We start from the raw sequence: 11,864 nt of genomic DNA, 5'->3' as shown, positions 1-11,864 counted from the left end.
ATTTAAATATCGTCATAAGTAGAAACGACAAGTTTGGGCTTATTTCATTAAAACCGAAGTAAAATATAATTTGAAGCAATTACCTACAAGTACTGCCTTTGACTAACAATGTAAAACTTGGCGTAAACATTTTTACTTGTTAAAAATTGTGTCAAAACTTCCCTCCAGTTTAAATTCACCTGGTTTCTTTTCCTCTTTACCTATTTTTGTTTTGTATTGAGGCCAGCAAAGATTTTTTTGGCTAAGAGGACATGATAATAAACAGAATATTTCAAAAATTATTAGTACGTTCTAGATTTGAGTTTCTTAGCTCCTCCTGGTCACTGGATCTTTCTAGTACATCACTTCTCAGTTAACTCAGCTGGCCATTACAACAATATAAAAGGTGTGACATATCTTTCATTCAAATACATTGATTTTCATCAATTTTAATATACTAATATCAATAAAAAATGATTGGTTAGATAATTTAATTCATTTTCCATATATTTTCCAACATTTCAGTCAACTTGGAAATGTGCTAATGGAAATTTAACTATTTCTCTAAACATTTCCGTAAAATTTCAAGTGGTGAAACTTCTTTGGGTCTATTTTCAGAGTCTCCAGCTGTAATAAAAAGTCCCCTTGAATACGAACGTTGAGTAAACATGATATTCCTTTGTTCTGTAAAGTTCTAAACATCCTCCAATAACAAGAGTACCTTATTAAGCTATTCTTCAAGATCAAATTAAAATTCATCCGCAGCAGTCGACGCGCCCAAGAGGCCTCGACTCGGAAATGACGAATTAAATCATAATTTATCCTAATTCGAAGTTACAACATTAATTCCGGGTAAATGAATGACGTATCTTGAAGTTACTATCGCACAAAATGATTTCGAACTACGGTAGAACAGAAAACTTCATACATTATTCACGCACCTTCAAAAAGTTTAGTTTCAAAATCAGATTCTCGATTCGTGCTACTTCCACGATAACGTGTTGACAAACATTCGAGTGACATTTCTGCTTGTCATTATTCCCATGAATTCACCTAAATATCCAATTAATCATAACAATAATACATCAAAGTATAACTGGATATTAAGGTATTTAAGACACGCGCGATTTTTCTAGAAAATGTTTTAAAAACCAGTTATTTAATATTACACAATTTTTTTACTGATAGAATTTGATGTTATGTAAATATGTCCTTCGAAAATTGCACATTATCTTAAATCAGAGTATCCCGAGAAGTACAGGGGGCGCGCGCTTCGTAGTACACTCCTATCAAACAGAAACCTATTCTTCATAAATCAATCTTCTTATCTAATGTTACTGACAGATAATTCAATAATTAATATCGGTACAATTGAACTAAACGTATACTTATTGCTTCCTAACTGGAATTAAGAAAACCCCGTTACCAAATTGGATGATGGCTGATCTATCAGGAGACTAGCAACTAATCTAGCTCTCCATTTGAGTTCCGTAGCCAGAGTAAAGAAGCCACGAGTCCAAGAAGGGACATTGCGCCTTTTTTTGGGACTGGAGAAAGAAAAATTTTAAATAACGCACAAGATGTTACATAGATTCATTTTTTAAGATCATCCTTTGCATAGGCATATGTAGGATCCGTCCAATTGAAGCTAGCGGTTTGAACAACTATACAGGTGATGGTAAATCATTACTTTCAAATGAGTGCAAACAATCCAGAATTGTGTTTGCACTTGAATATCGTAATTTGGGGTCGAATTATCTTCATACACGAAAAAAATTTCAAATCGCTTAATGTTAGATGTTTTGGACTACAAAATTTAAGATTTCAGTAAATTTTTGGGCTTGAATTAGTAACTATGGGGTTTGTTGGAGAATTGGAACAATGTTCAACACTGAACTTTAGCTCAATGTTAATAATAAATAATCAAATTTAAGATGAAATCCATCATAATAAGTATCATCAATAGTTTTGACAAAACTATTACCGTGGCCATCAAATAGTCCTGATATGAGTCCCATTGAAAAAAATTAAGAAGACCTATGGGAGGCTATTGAAACACCATTAATTCTGATTGAAATATTTGACGGAATTTAAGTCACTCACTTGGATTATCAATAAATTCGTTCTCCTATTTATTCAAAAATGTTTTAAATATTTCTTCTAGTGTTTTATAACAGCATCACTTCTATTTTGTATTTTTTATCACTTGTCACTATTTCTTCCAGTACAGAAGACGATTCTATCCACCAAATAACTGCCAAGGTCTTTACTAAAATCAGATCGCTGTTATAGTATGAACCGACACGATTAGTTTCAATGTTTTCAGTCTCTATCTCTGTTTGGTAATAAAATCGGAAGACCTCATCGTTGTACCTTCTTAGTTTCATTTTAGATTACTATGAGCATGTTTCCTAAAGTCTAAGGAACACAGTTTTTGACCAAGAGCTCGAGCTCTTCTAGATCAGAAAGATTTAGTCGGTGATGGACATCAGTAGTATTCAGCTGTAATTTTCACGCATACTTTGTAACAAACAAATAAGTTTGATTGGTAAGGATTCAACAACAAGATAGCACAAATCTGTCCCAAGACAGTTAAATGTTTTTTTACATAGTTTGATCTGTACGAATACTTGATAGAGACTAATACGCCTTGTCATATGTTACCATAAGTTAACGATACTCAAAACTTATCATATTATGATTTAGTTCCGATATTGAACATATATAACAAATGTCTACCAAACTGAGATTGAGGAGGAATCAAAGTTAATATTCAGTATTTAATAAAAGTAGAGTCGAGTTGTTTAAAATCTGTTAAGGTACAAAGAAAGCTTGAAATGAATTTTCGGTATGTAAAGAGAAATTGGAAAAGTTTGTTGATTGAGAAATACGGAAATGTCTAACGGCGAGAAAAAGAAGTTAATATAATATATCATACCGATGAAACTTGGGTGAATGGGTGTCACATAAAATATACTAGAAGATTTGATTATTAAAACTTGCAGACAGTTTTTTAATTAGGGAATTTCGACTAGCTTAAAGTCACCTGAGGGTTCAGAAAGACGAATTGTTATCCGCATAGAAAGTGATTTAAGATTCTTAAAAGGTAGTTTAAATGTTTTCATCTATTATTCAAAAAAAAACGGTTGTACTTTGAATTAGTTGCACCACATCCCTTATTCTGGAAATTTGAAAAACAGACTGAACCTAACCTTACATTTTTTTGCGCATTTCTATCAGTTGTAGATGATAACTTTCCTTACCCCAATATTTCCAAAAATTCAAAAGAGCTATTTTTCATATGATGTAAATAAATATTTTTGGTCTGTGTTATTTCAAGGGTGAGTGTTTTGTCTTCATAATATTTTTCGACGAATCAACACATGTCACTGTTTTAAGTCATTCATTTCTACCGAGCTTCAGGATTGAGGTACGTGTCTGAGATAAATGTAGAAATATTTCACGTTTCCTTTGAATACGTGGAGACATATTTTACTTGCATCAGCAAAACCCTCAACTATCCATCAAGATAGCTTTACTTTAAAGAGGTATGCTGTGCTCTGGGGCTTTGTGTGTCATTTTCTGCAAAGAGAAGTAGAAAATGAAAATTGAAATTTCCTCTTTGGGGTCATAATGACCCTTGACGTTTGGAGTTTTGAAGAATTGTATTGTCGAACGTTGAAAATTTGATTAAGAACACTGTTTCGCATTTCTCTCGGTCAGATACTTGAATTCGTAATGTGAAATTACGTAAATTCCTATCGTACGAATTTGGAAGGCTTACATTTCGATTTTGTTAGAAAGCACATTCGACAAATAATCTTAAAGTAGGATATTTAGTGTCTGTTTCCAAGTCATTTGTTTTCTACATCACGAATTTATCTTTTCCAATTAATTATACTCGGAAAATTAACAGGACAGTGAAAAGTTTTTTCTTGTCAACAACAATTTGTTAATGTGAATGTTTTGAAAGTATTTTTCTCTCTTCTTGAATTTCAAATAAGCTTAAGATCTAGTCGAATTTAACTGACAGATAATTTATCAAGGGTATACAGCACTAATTTCTTCAATTGACTCATATATATGAAAGGTTATTTAAATTTGGATAGGGCTTTATTATTATTCAAAATATCCTTCATTAAAATCAATCCACTTTTGCATGCGTTCAAACTAATTGCGAAAAACATTTTTTCATTCCAAAACATGTGTATTGAACCGCTTCTTCAGATGCAGACAATCATTGGGTACCAAACCATCAATTCGATGTTATGACTTCCGGCAAACAACTTATGTTTGGATTTGGCACGTCTTGAAAGACACCCATACAGTCGATTGTAGTTTAGTTTCTATAGACGTCTAGAAGTGTGTGTGATTGAAATTTTTTAACATTTTTTTGCACCAATCGACACGGTATCCAACGAGACACCGTGTGAATACGAGTGAAGTTAAGGCCTTAATATCATGGTCTGTCCGATTTTGGACAGAAAGAATTGTTGATTATTGTCTGTCTGATCCTTTTAATGAAATTGGATAATAATGAATATAGTTGTCGTGAAAGCTAACAGATGAATGTGTGATATAAATTTTTTATGTATAGCACTAAAATTCTCATCTTTTATTATACGATAAACTATGGCTTTTCATATATATATATATATATACAGAAATAAACGATAACCGATAGTTATTTAAAAATATTTTATCTCTAATACATTGAAACAGCAGTTTTCAGTTTGGGATAATAAAATTTATGTTATTTTGCTTTTCTGCTGTGTACATAAATGTCTCATATCTGAGTCTTTACTGCAATTTGGATGATAATGGTCTCTATACTTGGCATATAGTCATATTATTCAAGCACTGGATAGAAAGATATATATATTACCATTACTCATTTTATATTTTTAAGGTAATAAGTTTTTACAATGGATGAACTGAAGATTTGGGTTCATTGTTGGTATTTTGAACAACAATTTGTTCTGCTGTGAGATTTTGATGGAAATAAATATATAGTTGATTGCAAGGTTTTCGAAATTATAGTAAAACGTGATTTTTCATCATTCCAAATTAGAATCATATTGAACTGAGCTAGAAGCATTATGATAATTTCATAATTCTTGAATAAACAGCAATAGTTATAATAAAAATAATTCCGAAGCTTTATCGCAGAAAACCATATAAATATTTTGCGCTCTCTAGTAGATTAGTTATTTTATGGTACTCATAGTAGGAAATAAGAAAATATAGGAAAATCGAAATCGATAAACATTCTAGATGCGCGTTGGAGCGCGAAACGGAAAATGTTATGTTAATAAAATGAAATTTGCGATGTTGATAAAATTATATCATCTCATTTTCAATTTATAATACACAAATTCATACAGTGTGTGTACTATTTTCATACCAACACTAACTGATACATTGTCTGACTCGCATCATTTTCGGTCTTTGAAGACGGTGATTTAGTTATCGAAATGAGCGTCGCACAGCATAATTATGAGCGTAATGGTTGGAAAGAATTGCCTAAACATCACCAGCTTTATCAGAAAATCGAATTTTGTGGCTTATGTTAGCTGCATATTAATTATATACTCAATATTTGAAAGTACAATGTTTTGAATAGTGCTTGAAAATACATAAACCGTAAAAGTTAACGAGAATGAATTTGTATCAAAATATTAATAGTAAATTTAAATATCATGCACAAATGTGGGCAATTTGTGTGTTAATAAGTCTAGAAAATAACGTACATAACAAATATTTGAAAATATGGTGGAAACGTTTCCGAAATATTTGAAATTATGGAGGAAGCGATTTTAAGATATTTGGAATTATGGCGGAAGCGTTTTCAAAAATTCGATTGTTGCATTCTTTAGCAAAATATCACTAAAAAATTTAAACATTATGCGCAAATGTGGGAAATTTGTACGTTTATGAAATATTTGAAACTAGGGTGAAAACAGTTTTGAAATATTTGAAATTATGGCGGAAGCGTTTTGGAAAGATTAAGAATTATGGCCAGAGTTTATGAAATATTTTAAACTAAGGCGGAAACGTTTTTGAGATATTTGAAATTATAGCAGAAGAGTTAATGAAATATTTGAATGTTGTTTGTTGTTCTGTATCGAATTAATACTAAAAAATTCAAATATTATGTACAAATGTGGGCAATTTGTGTGTTAATAAGTCTCAAATATAACGTACATAACAAATATTTGAAAATATGGTGGAAACGTTTTCGAAATATTTGAAATTATGGCGGAATCGTTTTTGAGATATTTGGAATTATGGCGGAAGCGTTTTCAAAAATTCGATTGTTGCATTCTGTAGCAAAATATCACTAAAAAATTTAAACATTATGCGCAAATGTGGGAAATTTGTACGTTTATGAAATATTTGAAACTATGGTGAAAACAGTTTTGAAATATTTGAAATTATGGCGGAAGCGTTTTGGAAAGATTAAGAATTATGGCCAGAGTTTATGAAATATTTTAAACTAAGGCGGAAACGTTTTTGAGATATTTGAAATTTTAGCAGAAGAGTTAATGAAATATTTGAATGTTGTTTGTTGTTCTGTATCGAATTAATACTAAAAAATTCAAATATTATGTACAAATGTGGGCAATTTGTGTGTTAATAAGTCTCAAATATAACGTACATAACAAATATTTGAAAATATGGTGGAAACGTTTTCGAAATATTTGAAATTATGGCGGAATCGTTTTTGAGATATTTGGAATTATGGCGGAAGCGTTTTCAAAAATTCGATTGTTGCATTCTGTAGCAAAATATCACTAAAAAATTTAAACATTATGCGCAAATGTGGGAAATTTGTACGTTTATGAAATATTTGAAACTATGGTGAAAACAGTTTTGAAATATTTGAAATTATGGCGGAAGCGTTTTGGAAAGATTAAGAATTATGGCCAGAGTTTATGAAATATTTTAAACTAAGGCGGAAACGTTTTTGAGATATTTGAAATTATAGCAGAAGAGTTAATGAAATATTTGATTGTTGTTTGTTGTTCTGTATCGAATTAATTATAAAAAATTTAAATATTATATACAAATGTGGGCAATTTGTGTGTTAATAAGTCTAAAATATAACGTACATAACAAATATTTGAAAATATGGTGGAAACGTTTTCGAAATAAAAATTCTATTGTTGCATTCTGTAGCAACATATCACTAAAAAATTTAAACATTATGCGCAAATGTGGGAAATTTGTACGTTTATGAAATATTTGAAACTATGGTGAAAACAGTTTTGAAATATTTGAAATTATGGCGGAAGCGTTTTGGAAAGATTAAGAATTATGGCCAGAGTTTATGAAATATTTTAAACTAAGGCGGAAACGGTTTTGAGATATTTGAAATTATAGCAGAAGAGTTAATGAAATATTTGAATGTTGTTTGTTGTTCTGTATCGAATTAATTCTAAAACATTTAAATATTATATTACAAATGTGGGCAATTTGTGTGTTAATAAGTCTAAAATATAACGTACATAACAAATATTTGAAAATATGGTGGAAACGTTTTCGAAATATTTGAAATTATGGCGGAATCGTTTTTGAGATATTTGGAATTATGGCGGAAGCGTTTTCAAAAATTCGATTGTTGCATTCTGTAGCAAAATATCACTAAAAAATTTAAACATTATGCGCAAATGTGGGAAATTTGTACGTTTATGAAATATTTGAAACTATGGTGAAAACAGTTTTGAAATATTTGAAATTATGGCGGAAGCGTTTTGGAAAGATTAAGAATTATGGCCAGAGTTTATGAAATATTTTAAACTAAGGCGGAAACGTTTTTGAGATATTTGAAATTATAGCAGAAGAGTTAATGAAATATTTGATTGTTGTTTGTTGTTCTGTATCGAATTAATTATAAAAAATTTAAATATTATATACAAATGTGGGCAATTTGTGTGTTAATAAGTCTAAAATATAACGTACATAACAAATATTTGAAAATATGGTGGAAACGTTTTCGAAATAAAAATTCTATTGTTGCATTCTGTAGCAACATATCACTAAAAAATTTAAACATTATGCGCAAATGTGGGAAATTTGTACGTTTATGAAATATTTGAAACTATGGTGAAAACAGTTTTGAAATATTTGAAATTATGGCGGAAGCGTTTTGGAAAGATTAAGAATTATGGCCAGAGTTTATGAAATATTTTAAACTAAGGCGGAAACGTTTTTGAGATATTTGAAATTTTAGCAGAAGAGTTAATGAAATATTTGAATGTTGTTTGTTGTTCTGTATCGAATTAATACTAAAAAATTCAAATATTATATACAAATGTGGGCAATTTGTGTGTTAATAAGTCTCAAATATAACGTACATAACAAATATTTGAAAATATGGTGGAAACGTTTTCGAAATATTTGAAATTATGGCGGAATCGTTTTTGAGATATTTGGAATTATGGCGGAAGCGTTTTCAAAAATTCGATTGTTGCATTCTGTAGCAACATATCACTAAAAAATTTAAACATTATGCGCAAATGTGGGAAATTTGTACGTTTATGAAATATTTGAAACTATGGTGAAAACAGTTTTGAAATATTTGAAATTATGGCGAAAGCGTTTTGGAAAGATTAAGAATTATGGCCAGAGTTTATGAAATATTTTAAACTAAGGCGGAAACGTTTTTGAGATATTTGAAATTATAGCAGAAGAGTTAATGAAATATTTGATTGTTGTTTGTTGTTCTGTATCGAATTAATTATAAAAAATTTAAATATTATATACAAATGTGGGCAATTTGTGTGTTAATAAGTCTAAAATATAACGTACATAACAAATATTTGAAAATATGGTGGAAACGTTTTCGAAATATTTGAAATTATGGCGGAATCGTTTTTGAGATATTTGGAATTATGGCGGAAGCGTTTTCAAAAATTCGATTGTTGCATTCTGTAGCAACATATCACTAAAAAATTTAAACATTATGCGCAAATGTGGGAAATTTGTACGTTTATGAAATATTTGAAACTATGGTGAAAACAGTTTTGAAATATTTGAAATTATGGCGGAAGCGTTTTGGAAAGATTAAGAATTATGGCCAGAGTTTATGAAATATTTTAAACTAAGGCGGAAACGTTTTTGAGATATTTGAAATTTTAGCAGAAGAGTTAATGAAATATTTGAATGTTGTTTGTTGTTCTGTATCGAATTAATACTAAAAAATTCAAATATTATATACAAATGTGGGCAATTTGTGTGTTAATAAGTCTCAAATATAACGTACATAACAAATATTTGAAAATATGGTGGAAACGTTTTCGAAATATTTGAAATTATGGCGGAATCGTTTTTGAGATATTTGGAATTATGGCGGAAGCGTTTTCAAAAATTCGATTGTTGCATTCTGTAGCAACATATCACTAAAAAATTTAAACATTATGCGCAAATGTGGGAAATTTGTACGTTTATGAAATATTTGAAACTATGGTGAAAACAGTTTTGAAATATTTGAAATTATGGCGAAAGCGTTTTGGAAAGATTAAGAATTATGGCCAGAGTTTATGAAATATTTTAAACTAAGGCGGAAACGTTTTTGAGATATTTGAAATTATAGCAGAAGAGTTAATGAAATATTTGATTGTTGTTTGTTGTTCTGTATCGAATTAATTATAAAAAATTTAAATATTATATACAAATGTGGGCAATTTGTGTGTTAATAAGTCTAAAATATAACGTACATAACAAATATTTGAAAATATGGTGGAAACGTTTTCGAAATATTTGAAATTATGGCGGAATCGTTTTTGAGATATTTGGAATTATGGCGGAAGCGTTTTCAAAAATTCGATTGTTGCATTCTGTAGCAACATATCACTAAAAAATTTAAACATTATGCGCAAATGTGGGAAATTTGTACGTTTATGAAATATTTGAAACTATGGTGAAAACAGTTTTGAAATATTTGAAATTATGGCGGAAGCGTTTTGGAAAGATTAAGAATTATGGCCAGAGTTTATGAAATATTTTAAACTAAGGCGGAAACGTTTTTGAGATATTTGAAATTTTAGCAGAAGAGTTAATGAAATATTTGAATGTTGTTTGTTGTTCTGTATCGAATTAATACTAAAAAATTCAAATATTATATACAAATGTGGGCAATTTGTGTGTTAATAAGTCTCAAATATAACGTACATAACAAATATTTGAAAATATGGTGGAAACGTTTTCGAAATATTTGAAATTATGGCGGAATCGTTTTTGAGATTTTTGGAATTATGGCGGAAGCGTTTTCAAAAATTCGATTGTTGCATTCTGTAGCAACATATCACTAAAAAATTTAAACATTATGCGCAAATGTGGGAAATTTGTACGTTTATGAAATATTTGAAACTATGGTGAAAACAGTTTTGAAATATTTGAAATTATGGCGGAAGCGTTTTGGAAAGATTAAGAATTATGGCCAGAGTTTATGAAATATTTTAAACTAAGGCGGAAACGTTTTTGAGATATTTGAAATTTTAGCAGAAGAGTTAATGAAATATTTGAATGTTGTTTGTTGTTCTGTATCGAATTAATTCTAAAAAATTTAAATATTATATACAAATGTGGGCAATTTGTGTGTTAATAACTCTAGAAAATAACGTACATAACAAATATTTGAAAATATGCTGGAAACGTTTTTGGAATATTTGAAACTGTGGCGGAGAAGTTTTCAAAATATTTGAAATTATGGCTGAAGAATTAATGAAACATTTGAATGTTGTTTGTTGTTCTGTATCGAATTAATTATAAAAAATTTAAATATTATGCACAAATGTGGGAAATTTGTGTGCTAATAAGTCGAGAATATACGTACTTAAGAAATATTGTCGGAAGCGTTTATGAAATATTTGAAACTATGGCGGAAGCACGTCTGAATATATAACATTCCTACTTTTTCGGAATAAAAACATTTTTCACTTGGGTGGCTTCGTTGCACTCGTTTCTTTAGAAGATTTATTACAGTATGAAATGCAGGATATTCGAAAACATGGTGTATTAGCAATAAAAAATGTTCCTTTTAACATGTCCTTTAAGTTATTTCAACTTTAAATAGTGTTTGCAATGTGAACAGCGAAAAAAAATATATAAAGTAAATTTTTAAACTGTTTTACATCAATTTAGGGTATGGGACGCTTCTAAAAATTGCAGAAAACATTTCTATAAAATAATAAACGTCGTGTGCTATGCCAATGACGCCATGATATGTACCGAAATTGTTAATGATCTTCAAAGATTATAAAATATCTTTAATCTGATAGTTTAATATCACTATCTCGACTGAGATAACCATATATATATGACAACATCCAAAAAGGCAATTAAATGCAAATTAGAAGTCTAATAATATAACAGATAATTAAATTCAAGTACCTCGGAATTGAAATAATCAATTATGGAGACGTAGAAAAAGGGATAAAAGGACAATTAGCTAGAGCAAATAATTACTAACACTATTAGAACGATAAAGAAGCCAAAACATCAGACGAATATTCGAATAAGAACCCGACCACGAAAGAAATAAGAATCCATAGTCAGGATGAGGAAAGGTATCAAAGAAAACGTTCTTTTTGTTCCGGAATGAAGATGCTTTGGACCAAAACACCATTCGGTTGCGTATATTATTCACACCAACGAAATAACTAGAAAATCACCCTTCTCTTTATAGAAATGAAACATCTGCAGTTTTACATATATCAAAAATTTGGTTCAAAATTTCGAAAGTTTTCATATGTATTATCCTAACATCATGCGGGTTGTTAACGAAAAACCAAACTTCATTTATTCTCTTGGAACACGCCTAGATTATGATTCGGATTACTCGCGCACAAGTATCCTGATAATTTAGGTGAAATTATTCATGT

This window comes from Diorhabda sublineata, chromosome 3, assembly GCF_026230105.1.
Source record: "Diorhabda sublineata isolate icDioSubl1.1 chromosome 3, icDioSubl1.1, whole genome shotgun sequence".
Lineage (NCBI taxonomy): Eukaryota > Metazoa > Arthropoda > Insecta > Coleoptera > Chrysomelidae > Diorhabda > Diorhabda sublineata.
This window is presented reverse-complemented; position numbering follows the sequence as displayed.